The 20,069-nt window shown below is 40.0% G+C and overlaps 1 protein-coding gene and 1 long non-coding RNA gene across 2 annotated transcripts in view; one reads left to right on the top strand and one right to left on the bottom strand.

The window, feature by feature from the left end:
• ext1b (exostosin glycosyltransferase 1b) overlaps window positions 1–20,069 on the bottom strand; it is a 158,451-nt gene that overhangs the window by 71,089 nt on the left and 67,293 nt on the right. The window lies entirely within an intron of this gene.
• On the top strand, window positions 1,498–2,890 carry LOC122843908. The gene is made up of 3 exons (XR_006372793.1): window positions 1,498–1,551; window positions 2,471–2,631; window positions 2,709–2,890. It is a non-coding gene; the product is annotated as an uncharacterized LOC122843908 (long non-coding RNA).

Genomic DNA, 20,069 nt, shown 5'->3' with positions numbered 1-20,069 from the left:
CCTAATTACTACTTTAGTCCATGAAAACAGTTTTATAACATCTTCTTTGCTCAGAAGGGAAGCCTCAGCCTAAAATTAGGTCTTGGATTTGTTTTTTTTAGCATTCCTAAAATAAACAGGAAGTGTGCAAAGGGAAATAAATGAGCAGCTGAGGCCACAAGGGTCTTAAAACAACATACCATCACCGTGCATTGAGAAATGGGATCCAGTAATTGTTGAGACACACCATTCTGGGGAGTCATTATTTGGTCCAACTATAGAGGAGTGCATCATTAACTCCTTTTCATAGGATAGAAAGCAGTTTGGAGGACTGCACTTTTTTGATTAGACGAACGAAAGATGATTAACTGCAAAAACATTTCTTCAAAAATCCCAATTAAATGGAAAAAGTCATGCCCAAGGGCTAAACTGTACTCAATGAGCTACAAGTAATTTTGACTTTTACGTGAAGAAACTTGCTTTTAGTAGTTAGGCTAAAGATCAAAATCAATGACAAAAAAATATTGATATTGATATTGTATGGACAGTAAAACGAAAGTATTACTAAAAGGAAAGCAAAATAAACCAGATAGTACCTCTATGTAGAGGAATACTTCTGCTTATTTCCTAAGGGTAATGGTAACAAAAACAAGAAATTAGGAATAGAAAGCACAAACGTTTCTCCACAATTACAGGAGTAACATTTTTTGTCTAAGAGAAAAAGAGAATGAAACTGAAAACCAGAGCTGCGAAACAAATCACCCTGACTTGGAAATGAGAAAAGAGCAATTTGCCAGACAAGATGAGAGAGAATAAAGTTGTAGCGCTTTTTTTTTTTTTTTAAAGCTGATGCAATTTACTTTGCAGTGGTACAGCTGGGGAAATAAAAAGGTCACACAGATTTATATTTAGAGGCCGCAGGGAGGAGTCGTATGCTTCTCCGTTCTGCTCTGCACCCATAACCCAGCAATGGCGGGTAATGAAAAACCAGATTAATTTGCTGGTAATAGCAATGCGCTGTACAGTGAATGGCTGATAGTTTTGTTTCTGACATAAATAAAAGGGTACGGTCTAAACGCGTTAGCTCCAATTAGCAAGGATCAAAGAAATAGGTGCCACATTTTGATTTTTGTATCCGTGCTGCTCAATACCTTCTTTTGAAATGTACTTGTTCAAAGCTAAATTAGCTTTATTTTAAGTCAAAAGTTAACATTTTGCTAATATAAGATTAGCTAAATGTAAGCTTACATTTCTGCAATGCTAATGGGCTTCTAAGTATTAAGTTAGCTTCTGACTAAGCTGTATGGGAAGTTATTTTTTGGCTAGGCTAATCGGCTACTTTGCTGTGTGGGAGTTTAGCTTTATGCTAACGTTTTATACGCTCATGGTGGCAGCATGTAAATTCTGGTACTGTTTTGTTCTTAACCTTTCTGCTGAGGCATTGCAGTTTGGATTTCCACATTTTTTTTGCTTTTGGACAGTTAGAATGTGTAACCATGACAACCACAAACATCAGTTCAGGTTCCGAAATGGAGGAATGGGCCGTAGGTCAGCTTTAAACCAAGCTCTGTGGTAATGTACATACGATAAATGGGACGCTAACATTGTGCTAATCCAGCAATAATTGTGTGCTAAAATAGCACAGAAGTAAGTTCTGTAGTGACATGAATGACCTTCAAATTGCAGATGTAGCTTTATGTTTAACAACATATTACGCTAAGTGGGAATTTAGCTATGCGCTAGGCTAAGCAGAAACAAAATATTTAGCTTAGATTTGTCCTAAGAATTGGAATTTTACTGTTTGCTATTTTCAATGTTAGTGGAAGAATAAATGTTACTTAGCTTAATGCTAATCTAATCATGAACTGTGACATTTAGCTACTTTAAACTATAGCTGAAGTTATCACTTTATCGTCAGCTAAGTGGCAGTTTTCACATTAATAGCAGTCTTTAAAACAACCACAAAGAATAATTATGTATTAATTTGTTGTAGCTTTCCAAAGACAGACTAAACGATTAATCATATTACCCATTTCCTCTTTAAAATTACTGCTAGCTTCTTTTTAAGCTAGCAGTGAAGCGCCATCATCTCCCTTTCCTCAGCGGTCAGAGTAATGTTAGCTTAACGGCTGGAAAGAGGCCTTAAAGCCTTGTTTGACCGAAGGTGTGCTAACATGAGCCATTTGCTAATAGTACTGCCTGGTGTTTATGCCTTTCCTTCTGCTCTCCAAGCAGAGCTCTCATCCATCTTCTTTATGTCTATTTGTGTTGGAAATCCAACTCCCACTGGGAAAACTCTGGTACTTAAAACACGGAGAGAATATATATAGTAAACATGTAGATGGAGAATGAGATGAACGCCAGGGGGACTAGTCTGACGAGAAAGTCTGGGAACGTTTCAGGCAAATGCAGGACTAATTAGGACACGCGAAAACACCCACAGGCACTCACGAGGCTTTGTTTTTATTTTTTTCCCCTTCGTTACTTCAAGAGGTCCCAATCGTCTGCTCTTCAACAAGAAAAGATTAATGGCTAAAATTTTCCGCTGCTCCTTCTCTCCAAAAACTTTTAACCTGTGACTAAGCCGGCGTTGATGCACCTCTAATGAGTCATAGAAGGTATTCCACCACCGCCCCGATCTCCTCAGGCAAGGTAAGACATCAGCAGAGATCAGTCATGGGATGCTAGCAGAGCTGTCAGAAGCACCATCTGCTGGCTGTCATTTACAGGACCGTACATATCGTCTGGCTCCACCAGGGGATGAGTGCATGTGTGCAGGAGTGGAAGGGATAATGTTCCCGTTGTGTTCGGTTTCATAAGCCGGGATGGGACACAGGAAGTCGATTTGATGAGGTTGAGATAAGGATGTTATTTAAATATGCGGAAAAAAAAAATTCCTAAAACGACGAGGTGAAGTGACGTTAAATATCTAATATTCAACAGCATCAGATAAAATGTCTTATCAAGATTTAATTATATGCATTGAAAATAAAAAATGGTTGATTAAAAAGTTATTTAGAAATTGAACGTGAGTTTCCTCTGAGAGACACTGAAAATGTTTTAATGTTTCTCTAATTTATTTGAATTTTGCCCTCAAGATGACAGACTTAATAGTTCCAGTTAGTCAAAAGTTTTTCCAGCTTTTAGAGTAAAATGAGCAGATAAATTAATATAAATAGATGAAGAAAAGATGGATGAATGGATGAATGAGTGAAAAAATGAATGGATGGATGAATAGATGGATGGATGACCCGGTGATGAAATGGTTAACATTTTTCCATCCTCTCATGTTTTTCTTCATATTTTCCAGACCTTTAATCTCCTTTATTCCATTTCTCCTCCTTGTTATTTTTTCCATCTTTACGTTTTGCTAATTATCAGAAATGAACCATTTCAGTGAAGCAGCAGAGAAAAAATAAAACATTGTTTCCTTTTGTGTTGGGATCCATTTTTTTTCCAGGACGGGATTTTCTCTGCTTCATTTCACAAAGCTCCTCGTCAGCTTTTCCAGACGTTCTTGCGACACGACGGGCCATCTGCCGTCTGATTCACGATTCGCCGTGTTATGACAATAACACCGACTCTTTTTGGCCAGATGAACAATGACTTTGTCTGAACTTGGCAGATATCTGTAAAGCCACAGCGCTGCTTCAACAGAATGAGCTCATCTCTGCAGGACGGGGTTCAGAGTGAGTAATGCCGGCCTCCTCAGCCACGCTCATTACAACCGAATTAGGTCGCATTGTGGCGGTAAGCTCCAGTAATCAGACTACCTCTGCAGTCTGGCTTAATTGGCTCATCATTTATACAAAACTCACTTGATGCGCATTAAAACGGGCGAGAATCCTGCCAAACCTCCACTGCTTGAAACACAGGACACCAAAGTCAGAGCTCAGGGTTTCCTCAAGGATTTTTCTTTAAATCGTTGTGGTGGGTGAGATATCACCAGATTAAAAACCAGAACCAGGGAGCCCTGGAAACGTATCAGAACATTACACAAGACGGACAAACCACATTAATTATAGCTGCAGTATGTAACTTTAATTTTCTTTACATATTTGTTGTCAGTAATGTATGAGAGAGATAAGCTGTGAAAAAAATAAAAATCAAACTACCTTCTCCCAGGGCTAACTAGAAACAACCAATCAGATTCAGGAGGAGGGTCTTAGTGCTGTCAATCAACACTCCTTGTGGCGCTGCAGATACCTGCTCCCTCCCCGTTTGCTCTCTGCAGCGCTGCAGCTAGCTAGATAAAACTAGCTAGATAAAACTAGCTAGATAAAATTAGCTAGATAAAACTGACTAGCTAGTTTTATCTAGCTAAATCAATCTAGCTAGCTAGATAAAACAAGTTAGCTGTCTTGAGCTAACTAGCTAGTTAGTTTTAGTCAGCTAGTTAGATAAATTTTAAAAAACATTATAGGCAATAAAATTTTTATTTTCTTATTTTAAAATGCATTTATTTTCTTATTTTAATGTATTTCTAATATAGTATAAAAATGGTTTAAGTGTTTAAATGAAAAATCTAGAATTTTTAGATTTTTTTTATCCGATTAGATGATTAATTGTCAGAATAACTGATAACTAAAATAATAGTTTGCTGCAGCTCTACTTTTATGTTTCAAAAATTCTTGAGTTAAATAATAATTTCATACTGAAAAAGAAAAAGTTTGAATTCTTAAAACCTGACACAAGATTCATGTCAGTGATCACCGTTTATCACAGATGACGGCGGATAAACAGTTAACTGTGACGGTACGTTGCAAAAGTTTCTACGTATTAAAGAAGCGTGCTTAGAAAAAGACATAAACTTCGTATCGTACTTAACATTTTCCATTGTAAGAAAATTGTGTTGCTAATAATTTTACCCTGATTACAAATAAAAAGTCTCCATCTGAGCTGAATCCGACAAATTCGAACCATTCTTGAACTACAGTTGGGGGCCGCCAAAACTCTAGGAAGGGTCACCCCAGATGGCCCCCGGGCCGCAGTTTGGACACCCCGATGAAGAGGAAACCCTGTGAGTGTTTCCTGTGGAGGAAACAGTCAACTGTGGGTCACAGCAGAGGAGATAATAAGGCTACATCGTTACACTGCTCATGTTTTAATCACATCAACAGCATACTAAAGCCTCCTCCCCGTTGGAGCAAATTCCTGTGAGCTGCATGAAAGAAGAACCCGAAGACACTCCAGATTGCTAATAACCTTCAAATGTACGTGTAAAATTCTCCGCAGGCAGCGCTGCTGACCGCAGTTCACATGAAGCGCTCATTAAAGAAAGATTTTAATTCGCTTTGCTCCTCGAACTCAACCTTGTACAACAACCCTTAATAATAATTAAGCTCAGGCAGCGACAGAAGCAGGAAGCGGATGAGATGGAATCGGAGGGGAAGGCGGCGGAAATGAACGAGCGAGAGAAGCAGGAGAGGGCCGGGGTTTTCCGCTGGCCGGCTGGGGAGTCGCAGCACCAGGCGAGGCTCGCTGAAAAGCGGCGATATTCATCAAGCCGGCCTCTCTGCGAGCCTGACAGCGAGTCTACAGAGGGTCGCTCTTTAAACAAAGGCTCTCACGCCGCTGGCCCGGCTCCAGAGAAACTCACACTCTGAAGGGGATCCCCTCAAACCCAGAGACCTCCAGGGAAACAGGCGGATGAATGGCCGAGTCGACGGGGGGAGAAGAATCTGGACGCTCAGAGAAACGGAGAGAGGAAATAAACAAGGAGAGGAAATAAAACACAATCCCAGGCGTGAGACAGAAGCTCCACAGGGGATCCTGTGAGGACCTGACTGACATTTGTTTAATGGATGCCCATAAATTATGTATGTTTTTATCCAGAGGAGCAACTGTGATTTCAAACTTTGATTTTCAAAGTGGTGGAAAAGCAAACTCACAAGAAAATGCCTTAAAGGTGACCTGTTGTATTTTGTTGAGCAGGTTAAAATACGTCTTATACAAACTATATACATTACACTTTTTGAACAAAAATATTCATAGATAATGAGATTTTAGTCTGAGCAGTTCTGCCTATTTTGAGCTGTTTTGGGGCGTCTTGTCACTTTAAATCCAAATAAGCTCTTGTGGCCACGCCCCCCAACTCAACGTTTACACTCAGTCCTGAAAACGGCTGCAAACAGATGCACAATTGCACAAATATACATCTTTGAAAAGCAGAAATTGAGCCTCCTGCACAAACAACCAGAATACAGCAGGTTGTTTCTGAATTGTAAGTGAACAACAAAACACTTGTCTTTTTTCAGCAGCCATTGTACAGCAGTAAAACCATCTGAACAAACATCCTGGAACATGGCTGGGGTTGCAGTGTGATTCAAAAAACCAGGAGGTTTTTGAAATGGCTTATTTTCCAAACACCAAAAAACATTAAATTGCCCGTTACCTAGCAACCCCAGCCAAGGCTGGCCCGGTTGCCTAGCAACCAAAGCAGGACTTGAGCACATTTGGTCAGCTGGTTTTACTGCTGTATGCCCTGCTGGAAAAGACGAATGTTCTGGTGTTGACTTATTCAGAAACCACTTGCTGCATTCTTATTGGCTGTGCAGGAGGCTCTGCTGATGCTTTTCAAAGATATACAGTTTTATAATTGCGGATCTGTTTGCAGCCATTTTCATGTGGGAGTGTAAACGTTGAGCAGCAGCAGCTTATTTGGATTTAAAGTGACAAGACGCCCAATAACAGCTGAAGACAGGCAGAACTGAGCAGAGTAAAATCTAACCTGTTCAACAAAAAATAATAGATCAACTTTAAAAGAAAAAATGCAGTGAGAAGCTTTTGGAACGATACCAAAAACAGCACAATGGTGAAAAACAACCATTTTTAAATTTACACTTTCTTCAAGCCATGACAGAAAATGTTTCCTGCTTTTCCTGGCTTGTCACTTTGGAAGAAACCCAGCTTGTGCTTAAAAGAATGAATGAGTGAGTGACACCTGTAACATTTTTAAGCCACTGTAACCCAGCTCTGCGTTTATCAGACTGCTTGGAGCAGCAGCGGAAAGCCAATCTGGCATCGCTCACCCACTATCTCGCTCACTGCGACTTGTCAGGGAGCCCTGGTTCTTAGACGGGCCCTCCTCCGGGAACTGAGAAGTGACACTTGTGTTGACTGAAGCAAAACAAACCTCTGACTGTGCCACGGTTGCTCAACAGGATAGCCGAACGTCCAGCGGCCTCATCCGCCGCCTTAATGAGCGTCTTGGCTCAGGGAGCGGCTTCGTTATCCATTTACGTCAGCCAGCTGATTTGTCTTGCAGCACAATAGGGGAAAATATTCAGCAGCATTTTCTTTATAAGCCTCTTGAGAGTGTTTACGTTATCAGTGTGCACACACCTCTATCAACACTATTGCTCCAATACACCCTGAGCCGCGGGGATAAAGGAGGAAAAGAGCCTCTCTGGGAGGCTTTGATATGTGCTAAAATACATACATGGCTACTTCACCGGCTAACGCTGCTCTCCTTGAACACCTCTCCAAAAGCGGTGGGTGGGTTTATGAGTGAATTCCTCCCTCTCTGCTCCCCAGAGACGCTTTCTGCTGCCTGCAGATAAGTGTGGAATTCAGGCTTGGCGAAACGGACGCTTTGAGCGGCGATGACCGCCAAAACTGAAGCCCTCCAGCACTCGAAAGACTTTGGAAAACAAAATCAGCCAAACAAGAACAAATAACATAAAAAACAAGGAGGCTATTATGAGCGCCGGACGATCCAGTGAGCTGTGTGGGTTTCATTATTCCCCCAGCAAGTGAGCCGACTGCCGTCTCCTCCCTGTACGTCTCCAACCAAAGCGGAGTCGTTTCTAATTAAATTTATACAGGAACCGGGCAGTGCGGTATGACAGTAAACCATGAGAGTGTGTGTGTGGGCTACAGCGGGGAAGCAGGCAGATCAACACACTTCTGACTGGAAGTGACAACCCTTGTCCCAAAGTGATATAGTCCACTGAGGAAGTTCACACAGTCAAAGACCGACTTCATTCCTACAAGACCGATGGACGTTCCCTTCACCGACACACAAAGACACGAAGTCTTGATTTTTAGCTTTAAGAAAGATCTTATCAAATTTTGTAATAACAATGATGGAGAAACCAGAGAATATTTTAAGAGTTGCTGCAGACTTTGGGTGCGTTCACACCAGCCTGGTTTAGGCCACTTTAATCGAACTCTGGTTTGTTTGTGGAAGTGTGAAAACCTAATCAAACTCTGATGTGGACCAAAGAAGTGAACCGGTCCGTCTAAGAACCTTCATCTCTGTTAAGTGAACTTTGATTGCATATGTGAACCTCTCCAAAAGCAGGAAGTGGACTACAGTACAAGGCATTCTGGGTAAAGACAATAAAACAAATGTGCTAAGAAGAGAAATGGCAAAAAGACAAAATCAGGATTGCTGGACAAAAGTTATTGTTAGAGGAATGAAAACATGTACAACAACAAACAACAAACTTCCTGGATCTGTTGTGAGTGCAACAAATGCTAGAGTTTTTAAAAGAGCCATGCTTAATTATTCTATTACAAAATGTTAGAATCCTGAAAATGTTTTATGCTTCTAATATAAGGTAATTATTTTATCATATAAAGTGTGACAATTGTGCATTCACAAATTAATGTTCTACGTTTTCAGTATTATGTTAAGTGTGTAACTGTTTATTGTAATAAATGTTATTTTTATGATGTGGACTCTGGTAGCCATTTTTTTTTTTTTTTTTTTTTTTTTTTTTTTTTTTTTTTATTGATTTTCATAACTTTATGTAAACACCAACAAAATTAAACAAAAACAACCCACCCCAAAACAACAAGGAGCACTGCAAAGTCCACATAAAAACATACATACATACAGCCCACATACACAAAATACAGTAGTCATGATTCAAAATAGTTACAACTGTCAGACAGCCAAATGAGTGATACATTGAATGTAAGAGAGAAAGAAGAGAAAAAAAAAAATATATAAAAATAAAAAAAAATTACAGCCCCTGTAAAAAGGATTGCAGTGGGGCCCAGATCCTCCAAAATTTGTCCGACTTTTGATGAAGGTCATGAGTGAGTTTTTCAACTGAGACAATGGCAGAAATCTGTGATATCCACATATCAACTGTAGGGGCCTGTGGTGCTGACCATCTCAATAGTATACATTTCTTGGCCAGAAATAAAAGGATTGCAAGCAGATGTTTAGTGTCTGCATTAAGTAGAATGTCTGAAGGATGGTTAAAGAGACAGAAGGAGGGAGTTAGTGAGAACTGTTTACCAATGATCTCTTGTATCATGAGATGAACTCTTTTCCAGAAAGATTGAATACAGTTGCAAGACCAAAATAAGTGAATAAATGTGCCCCTATGTATTTTGCATTTATGACACAGATCTGAAGCATCAGGAAACATCCTCCGAAGGCGAACAGGTGTATAATAAGTTCGGTAGAAGAATTTAAAGTTCTGCTCATGTAAAGAAACTGAGGTGGAGTTGGGGAAGATCCCATCACAAATTTCTTCCCAATCTGCCAGATCAAACGTCAGTCCTAGGTCACGCTCCCACACCAGCTTCATAGCATCATAACCTGAGGAGTCAGAGCCAGACAGTAAATGATATATCTTAGAGATAAGCCCTTTGGGAGATTTGGTCATGATAATCATATTCTCTAACTCTGACAATTTTGTACGTAATTTTCCTGTCCTCCAAAGAGAGCTCACAAAATGACGGATCTGTAGGTATTTATAGAAATCTCTATTAGAAATATTGAAATTGGCTGTAATTTGTTCAAAGGGTTTAACAGAGTCAGAGTCCAGCATGTCCATAATATTTGACAGTCCCTTAGATGACCATTCAAACAAGCCAATGCTTCTAATCTCTGCTGGTAAATCTGGGTTCAAAGTTAACGATGACCAGGAAGAGAGGGTGGGAGAGATATTTAGATATTTCCTCACATCTCGCCAGGCCAGCAAAGTATTATAAACAATGAAGCTACTTCTTAGATGAGCCATTTGGTCTATGCCACTTATAAAAAAAAGAGAATTAAGTTTGCTGGGGAGACAAGATTGTGACTCCAGATCTAACCATAAAGCGTTCTTTCTATTCATAAACCAATTTGATATGATTTTAAGTTGTGCTGACCAATAATAAAGTTGCAGGGATGGTAACGACAAACCTCCAAGATGTTTTGGCTTAGTTAATATAGAAAACTTGACTCTTGGGTGTTTGTTGTTCCAGACAAAGCGAGATAAATGAGAATTTAGTAATTTGAAGTGTGCAGGGGATAAATAGCAGGGAAGATTTTGATATAAATAGTTCAGTCGCGGAAGAATGTTCATTTTTATAATATTGATTCTCCCTAAGAAGGAGGTTGGCAGGGGGGCCCATTTTATTAAATCATTTTTTATCTGCTGAATTAAAGGTGAGTAATTAGTTTCAAAAAGATTATTCAGATCAGGTGTAACAAAAATACCCAGATACTTGAAGCCTCTGATAGACATTTGAAAAGGAGATTGCATAAACCTTTCGGAGGGGATGCTGAAAGGGGTGGCGACAGATTTTCCTAAATTGATTTTATATCCTGATAAAGCACTGAATGTAGCCATAGATTCCAGGACAGCTGGAACTGATTTCTCAGGATCACACATATACAAAAGAACGTCATCTGCGAATAATGAAATTATATGGTTTCTACCGCCTATATTGATTCCAGATACATCCGGATTAGTCCTGATAATCTCAGCCAGGGGTTCAATAAACAAAGTGAACAATAAGGGTGAAAGGGGGCACCCCTGCCTACAACCCCTATGAATCTTGAAGGGCTCAGACATCAAACCATTTGTGTTAACTGAAGCTGTTGGGTCTGAATAAAAGCTTTTAACCAGATTGATAAAATTTGGCCCCAGACCGAATTTATGTAACACCTGAAAAAGAAACTGCCATTCAACTCGGTCAAAAGCCTTCTCGGCATCGAGGGAAACAATTACTGCTGGCTCTTTGTGGACATTAAGGTACTGAACAACATTAAGAACGCTGTATATTGTCTGTGCCATATCTCATTTTTATAAACCCTGCCTGATCTGGATTTATAATTTTAGGAAGGATGTTTTCCAATCTCCGGGCCAATACTTTTGCCACAATTTTATAATCAACGTTAAGCAAACTAATAGGCCTAAAGGAGGAACAATCCAGGGGACTTTTACCTTCTTTTAAAAGAAGACTGATGGAGGCATGTCTCCATGAGGGGGGGATGCCATTTCTCAAAATGTCATTAACAGCAGGCATGAACATTGGTTGAATCTCTGGCCAAAATAGCTTAAAAAATTCCAATGGAAATCCATCGGGTCCAGGACATTTTCTGTTTGGCATAGATTTAATTGCAGCCCAAACTTCCTCCGGAGTGATATCAGCATCTAAAAAGGCACGATCTTCTTCCGTGACGGAAGGTAGAGATATGCTGCTCAGATAGGAGGAGATATCTTCCGGGTCAGCCATGTCCGTATTATATAAAGATATATAAAAATCCCGGAAAGTGCTGTTAATAAGTAATGGGTCGTATGTGATGTCTTTGTTCTGCCTTCTGATCATGTTAATTGAGCGACAATTAGCTTGATTTTTCAATAAATGGGAAAGCATGCGACTGGACTTATTTCCAAATTCATAGTATTTCTGTTTAGTATAAAGTAATAATTTCTGAACTTGACGGGTGTAGTCTATATTAAGCTCAGATTTAACAGCCGTTAGTGCCTTCAAATTTGACAATGTTGGTGATTGTTTGTGTATTTGCTCCAGTCGGATCACCTCTTTTTTTCGAGGTTGTTTCTCCTCTCTGCGAGAACTGCTTTTTGGTGAGAGCAATAAGATATAAGATGACCGCGTAAAGTGGCTTTTGCTGCATCCCAGATTATACCTGAAGATACGGGAGAATTTTTGTTTTCGAGCCAGAACTGCAATAGGTTACACCGAACAAAGTTGCAAAAGGAATTATTATTTAACAAGGATGTATTGAATTTCCAAGTGAATGTTCTAGGGATACGAAATAATAGATCAACACCTAAAAATACTGGTGCATGGTCTGACAAAAGTATGGGGTCTATGTTACAGCTTCGAACAGAATGTAAAAATGACTTCGGGATAAAAAAATAATCCAATCTGGAGTAAGTGTTATGGGGATGTGAATAAAATGTATAGTCCCTTGCTTTAGGATTTAAATGTCGCCAAATATCTATCAAACCAGTATCAGTGCATAGGTTTCTTAAGACAGCTGAAGCTTTCGGGTTTGGCAATTTTGCAGCAGAGGATCTATCCAAAGATGCATTCATTGTACAATTAAAGTCACCAGCTAAAAAACCGATTTCCTTACGATGATGGTTAAACAATAAGATCATTTGTGACATAAATTGAGGCGAATCATCATTAGGAGCATATACATTGAGAATAGTTATATGTTGTCCATGGATTGAGCCCTTAATTAAAATAAATCTGCCCTCTGAATCCTTCTCCTCATGCTCCAGAATAAAAGGAAGATTCTTATGTATAAGAATGGCTGTACCCCTCTTATTTTGTGAATGGGAGGAAAAATATACACTACCTACCCAGTCCCTTTTAAGTTTCAAATGTTCTGTAACAGATAACCTAGTTTCCTGTAATAGTGCTATATCAAGTTTTTTTTTTTTCAAATGAGTCAAAACCTTCTTCCTCTTGATCACATGACCCAGTCCCTGTACATTCCAGGTAACGATCTTAAGAGACCCAGACATACAAACTGTAAGGGCAAAAAACAGCGCTTAAACACCCAATGACATATTTGAATAGATTAATATGTACATAGACATTTATGTATGTATAAAAAAGAGAAAAGACATATTTAGGCTCCTGACATTTAACACCAAAAAAAATAAAATAAATAAAATACTGAATCTGCAAACAGCAGCATTCACCCTCCCCCATCCTGTCCCCAAATGACAGAAAAAAAGAACCCCAAAAGATGTCACTGTTATTTCCAAACGGCATAGAACTCTCGATTTTTACAGTTCGATCACAGCAACAACCGGACGCTCAAAACACCATCCGTGGTCCAGGCAAAAGTAATGAACCACACTGAGAACCGCTCCAAAATAGTACATTTAAAAGGAAGGAAAAAATAATGTTATATGGGTCCCAGCGTGGATGTAAAGTCTATCCTCCTCCATCTTTTATAAACAAATCAGGAAAAAATAAATAATACCTCATTTAAGAGTGTCCAGAAATGCAGCGGCAGCCTCAGGCGTATCGAAAAAACGGATTCGCCCCTCGTGAAGGCATCGGAGGCGAGCCGGGTAGGCAAATCCACGGTACTTGTCGCAGCTGATCAGAGCCTTCACCACAGCACCAAATTCTCGCCTCCTCCTCAGGACCTCCGCGGACAGATCAGGGTAGAATCTCAGTTGAGAGCCGCCATGGTGGATGTCGCGCTTCTTCTTGGCTGCATTAAGCACAGCCTCTCTGTGCGAATAACGCAGAAAACGAACCAGGATACTGCGTGGTGGCTTATCTGGGGCCGGAGCGGGAGCTAAAGCCCTGTGGGCCCGTTCGATCTCCAATGCTGGATGATCAGCCGGTAAACCGACCAAGGTCGGTAACATTTTTTGGAGAAAGTCCACAAGCGGGGTGTCGCCCTCTACTTTCTCTGGTAAGTTGATAATTTTTAAATTTTTACGCCGACCACGGTTCTCCAAGTCATCTATTTTTAGCTGCAGGTGTTTCACCAACTTCTCCATGGCGGCTATGCTTGTCCCGTGGGCACCGAGGCCGTCCTCGGTCCCGGAGATTCTCCCCTCGGCCTCCTCCATGCGTTTTTCCAAGTCTGCCGCTCTACTAGAGAGCAGCGATAAGGAACTCTCCACCGAGCCGACAGAGGCTTTTAAATCGCCCAGTGCGACATCAATAGTATCGAGTCGAGTACCGATTGATGCATCCATATCTTTCATCCGGGAGGCCAACGACTTTACCTCAGATAAGATCAGCTCCATAGTTGTTTCGTTGGTTAGCTCTGAGACGCTAGCGTTAGCTTCAGCTTGACTTGGCTCCTTCTGAACGGATTTCTTCTTGGCGGAAGAGCCCGGCGGGGAAAAAATGGGAAAATCTTTTTCACGATGCGGTCTAGGCATCCCCGAAGTGTTTCACAGTCGACAAGGACGTATTTAACTGAAGGAAGTTAAAGGAATATTTTAAGCCTGGAGCGGAGAAGAGTCTCAAACCTCCATCTTGGACCGGACCACGTGACCTCCCCTGGTAGCCATTTTTATGGAAAAACAGAAATCCTACAACCACTAAAATCTGATGATACTCGTTTTTTGGTTTACATTTCGTGAAGAATTAAGTTTCACTCTTGTCTTCTCTGGAGGTCTTTGTGTCGTTTCCTTTGGTGGTTCTCGGTGCAGCGCCCCCACTGGCCAGGAGGGGAACAGGTTTGGATTATTTGATACAGCAGTGTGAAAGGGAAGCGCAGCTGCTGAAAATGTAACAAATGTTGTAATTTTGTCCTCCAACTGAATCAAGTCTACCGGGTTTTAAAACAAGCTAAAGCTGTAAAGTAATATGCCACTAAAAGGTTTTCCATTCTCAGGTTTGAACTTTCACCTTCAAACACATTTCTCAAGGTTAAAATGTCCTTGTCAGAGTTGGATTTTTAAGTATTTTCAATGTTTATATGTTATAAAACATTCCCCTTTATTTGCGTAGAACTGGTGTTTAGATCCGTTTGCTTCTTCAACTTATTTACCAATTTGAGCAAATTATCTTTTGTAATTACACTTCAACTAAAGTCTTATTTATGAACAGTTATGTAGTGTAATATAAACTGCTAAAAAATAAAATCACAAATGAAGTTTTAAACAAATGAAGAATATAACAGGAGAAAGACTAATAGACCAAGTTGTCAGTGTTTCACTTAGTTTCATAATGTGTAAAGAAGTGAAGTTGGGTAATTTTATGAGACGAGAACTTATGTTGTATTTATTGTTTTATGATCTCAGTTTGCTTTGCTTCCTTAATACCCTCTGATACTTTGATTGGGTAATGATTTACCATTTACAACACAGCAGGCTCCTCCACAGACGCGTTTTGTTGTTTTAATAATCCGTTTTATGAGCGTTTTGGGGAAGCATGAAGGGCGCAGCGTTTGAACCTCAGCAGGATCTTTATCCTTTAAGCCTGGCCTGGTTTTCTCTGGATACTTACAGCTTTATTTAACTGCATAAAATTACATTCCAAGATTGTTTATGTTTGTTTATGTTTGCCTCTGAACAGTAACAGTCCACCGGCACCATCAGAACCGGGACGTCTCCAGTAGATGGAGGTATTTTGGTTTCATTTTGACATATTTTGGGAGGATTGTTTTAAAACGTGTTCTTTCTTTCCCCTTTTTGAAGCTACTTATCGATTTGTCTTCATCTCCCAAAGGTACATAAAGGAAGCTTTATGAAGTTTAAGATATTTTTTGTAAGGTTTTAAGTACATTTTGTGAGCAACAGCACTCTGAAAGTTGTTAAGTACTGAAAAAAAATAAATAAATGAAACAAGTTAAAAGCATTCCTGTAATCTGAAAAAATGGACATAAAACTAAATGTTCTCATTAAAATCATAAATTACCTTAAAAATTATTATAAATTTAGAAAGCGTAGAAGAGGAGGAAAAATGTGCGAATCGTATTTGAATAAATAATTTTTGAAAAAGGAAAGCACATCTTATTTTCATCCAGTTTGACACAATAACACATTTTGCTGGACAATAAATTGTCCCAATAATTGTTGCGATAAACGATAATATATTTATTTTAAGACCATTTTCATATAATATTTTGATAATGGCATAAAAATGCAAGTTTGGGTTCTCAAAGTAAAAATAAAGTTTAATTTTATAAAGAGCTCTTAACACTGGAATTGAAAGACATTTAAAATAAAAACCACTTTAATTAAAACCACAAATGAAATGTTTTATGATGTCTCTGTAAACAAAATTTCTTTAAAAAAATATTATTAATCAGAATAGAAAACGAGATAATATAAATTTATCGAGCAATTCATTTTTAATGTGACAGATTTAATCTTCTTTATTGATTGATATCAATAAAAGTTATCAAATGAAGGTAAAGATCTCCACTTTTATTGATTTTTCTCAGGAAAACTTATTTTGCTTTCATCTTCATTTTCTAGAATTAGTTTTGGTATTTGAAATGGAGTAAACTTCGACACTTTTCCACACTTATAGATGAAGAAAAGTGACCGCTTCATGGAGTAAACGTTGGCAGAGTGCAGGGAAAACATGGCTCCACTTTCAGTAGGAAAAGAAACCAGCAGCATGCAGATCAGGGCTGCGGCGTAATGTGAAGTAAAAACTCTGCGGTGCGGCAGAAAGCCTCTGAAGTGGGGTTAACTGAGGTGTGGGAGGGACTGTGTCTTGGTAAAAGAGCCCGGCGAATGTCGCCGCAGCCACCCCGAACACTTTGTCTGGCTGATGAGTTCAAACAGGACATGGTAATAGCCTGTCTCCAACATTCCCCTAACCATAAATCTCCCAGCAAGAAAAATGGGAAAGCAATCAGGTGGGAAGACGTTACTGGGCTTGTGCGAGTCAGAGAGTTCGTTCGTGTGGCAGGGAGGAAAAACGAAGGGAAACGAGACGAGAGGAGAGCGAACAACACGGCGAGGACGAGCTCGACTGAATCAGCAGCTTTTCCTCCGGGAGACGATGAGGGAAGCACTCGAGATATTGTTTTAGTGTCCATCAAAAGTCTAATCCGTAAAGCACTTAATAAGATTGAAGTTTCGGAGATAACAGAGCTGATCTAAAGAGGAAGAAGCTTTGGTCTCAGCAGACCTTAAAGTTTCTCAATGCGACTCATTTAGTCGATGTGATAAAAACTAAAAGGTTGAGATTTGGGCTTAAGTCCATTTCTACAGGCTTCCCCAACCTACTAGTCAAAGTCCCAATGGATCCTGGGAAAGAATAAGTACCAGAACCTTCAACCAGAACCACAGAGTCACATGAACACCGGCAACTAAAATTTATGCTAAAACAAGCTGCAATGTAAAGTAAGGTAATTTTATTTATATAGTACATTTTCAGCAATAAGGCAGTGCTTTGAATATTATAAATTAAACACTAACATCTTGATGTTTACCGATGGTACTCATCAAAATGTAATGTTTGTTCAATTTTGTGTTTTTATTATATAAAGTTGACACATAAAGTTGATTGGCTGATTAATTGATTGATTGGCCAAACCTTGGTCTCGGTTTGGTTGAAGTGAACTCTGGTCCGGTTTGAATGTGACTCAGACTGGAGAGAGTTCCAAAAGCAGGAAGTGGACTATGGAGCAGGGCATTCTGGGTAAATACAACCAAAACAAACATACAAAATCTAGTGGAGGTGGAATAAATGGATCCTGGTTTTTTACCAAAGAGAAATCCTCCAACATTTTGTGTCTTCTGCAGAGGTTTTTGAGTCATGTCCTTGATGCAGCGCCCCCACAGGCGAGGAGGGGAACAGGTTTTTCAGTTAGTTTGGTTTCTTTGACACAGTGCGGTGTGAAAGTAAAACCCAACAGCTAAAAATGTAACAAATGTTACAACTTTGGTCCCAATCGAACCGACCGGACTATCAGGTGACTATCAGGTGTGAAAACACTCTTACACTCTAAAGCAGGGAAAGGAAAAGTTTTTTACTTCATGCAGTTCTCTGTACTTTTTGCATATTTTCAACACATTTGAACAAAAAAGACCTAAAATCCACAGACATCCCGGTCTGTCCCATCAGAATCAGGTGTTTTAGCTCTCTAGTGCTAAAGGTCCAGAAGTTTTACCTCTTAAATCTGAACAACTAACCAGAATTAGAACCAAAAATATTTTCTGTTTTGCCTCCAAAGAACTGATACTGTAGCTTGAATTAATCTTTATCAGTCATTCAACAACTTCTACAGAGTTTATGACTTTATGATGCCTGAGTTAATCAGTAGCAAGCTGATAACTTCAGTGATTCCCAGCTCTTTTCAATTGAAGCTTTAGTTTCTGCACTGCTTTCAAACAAAAGGGATCTCATGTTTATTCAGTTCTTTGACATTTGTTCAGTCAACAAAGCAGTAGAGGAGCTTCTTCTATGTGCTTTTTGACTGTCATAAGACCAAACAGATGCAGATGTAATTAGCTATTGCTTGAGGAAGGTTTTCATGCCTTTCCAGACGCTGCTGGTTGTTTGACAGAAGGTTTGTAAATAACATCCCTTCCCCCTTTGGCAGGAACATTCAAATCACGGAGGTGAGGTTAAGTGGTGGGGACAAGACGTGAAATGGGATTCACCCTCAGAGAAAACCGTGTTAGCCAGTTGCTAATTGCGTTGAGCCGAGTGCCCAGGTAATAATCACTCATCAGAGCGGTTATATTAATAGAGATCCCTGTATTTCTGTGTCAGCAGCTGCTTGGTGGCAAATCTAGCTGCCAAAATGCAGCTGATGTGCTCCCAGAATGCTGCATTTGCATCTTTTTTTGCACACTGAAGTCCACGGCGTGCGTGCCCCCGCCATCAGCTACACGTATACACACAGTCGCACATGAAGGCTCTCGAGTGACTAAGATGTAGGGCCTCATCAAAAGCACAATGCAACCAGTGTGCTCGGCGCGCCGCATTCAACCGTCAGCGCAGCGCGACAGGGCCGTCACGTCTGCCAAGCAGCCCGCTGCAGCGCCGCGGCAAATGAAGCCGAGTTTATTGAATGGGGAAGGGGGGACTGAGGGGCAGAGAGGGAAGAATGAGTGAGAAAAGTTTGTTATTCATAGGAGACTGTGAAGAGGGAGGGATAGAGTGTCAATATGGCTGTGTAATCTACACCCAAAAGGAAACTTAACACTTTGCCGCTCTGTTTTAATAGCTTGATTTACTAGCTAGCTGCTCTAGTCCTCAAAACACACCAATGTTAACGTTTCATATTTATCAAAACATACATAGAAAGAATGAGAAGCTGCTGACAAACAATGTTTCCACACCTGATAGTCATGATAGATAGAACTGGTTCAAAAGGGACCAAAACGCCTATATCTGTTACATTTTCAGCTGGAGTAGTTTATGATCTGTTCCCCTCCTTGCCTGTGGGGGCGCTGCACCAAGAACGACTAAAGGAAATGGCACCTCTGAAGAAGACAGAGAGCGTAACATCTTACCTTATAAAATGTAAACAAACATGTATTAGTGTCAGATTTTTGCATTTGTAGGATTTCTGTTGCTTTGGGTAAAAGACCACGACCCATTTCTCCTGCTTTGTGTTTGTTTTGGTTGCATTTACCCAGAATGCTCTGCGGCGTAGTTGACTTGCTGCTTTTGGAGCCGCCTCTAGGTTTTTAGGCGGACCAGAGTTCGTGTTTACAAATCAACCAAGTAAATTAGCGCTTTAGAAGTTACCCAGAAAATTAATTTAGGGGAAGCTAAGTGTGCTAAATGTTTTCAAAGTCAGCAAAAATGCTAAAGTGCTAAGTAAAAAGTTAGCTCCGGTATTTTTTGCTTTCATACTTAAATAAAATTCAGACTTTTTGTCCAGACTTACTGTAAATTTGTCCTGAAACAGACGTAGTTTGGATGCTACGTAGGCATTCTGGCATACATTTATAAACACATTACGTCTATAAAAAATTTTTATACACATGGAAAAAAATAGTTTTTGCTTAAATATAGCCCAGACTTTGGAAGTGCTGCACTGCAAACATTGGCTAGTTTAGACGAAATGAAACTGCTGGCATTAACCTTTGACCCTGTTGTAGGACTGATGTTTACAGTCCTGTTCCCTGAGCCAGGAGGAAGCTTATTCTGCATAAAGGCTTAGAAACGTGAAGAAAACCTTTCTGTGCCACATCTGAGTGTAAATATGAATATCTGTCTGGGGTATCATGCAACACAACACATCCCATTCATCCAGCTCCAGCTGAAACAGCCATGAAGGGACAGGAGAGAGAGTGAAGCAGCCTTCAGTCCTCCTGTTTGTCCACAAACAGTCCAGAGAGAGAGTAGACCAAACAGCCTCCCACCGGCAGCTGCACACAACCAGCAGACCTCCCACCAATCAGGGCACAGCAGACCTCCCACCAATCAGG

The sequence above is a fragment of the Gambusia affinis genome, linkage group LG14 (assembly GCF_019740435.1).
Source record: "Gambusia affinis linkage group LG14, SWU_Gaff_1.0, whole genome shotgun sequence".
Lineage (NCBI taxonomy): Eukaryota > Metazoa > Chordata > Actinopteri > Cyprinodontiformes > Poeciliidae > Gambusia > Gambusia affinis.
The sequence above is the reverse complement of the archived record's forward strand: the minus strand, read 5'-3'. Positions and strand labels throughout refer to the sequence as shown.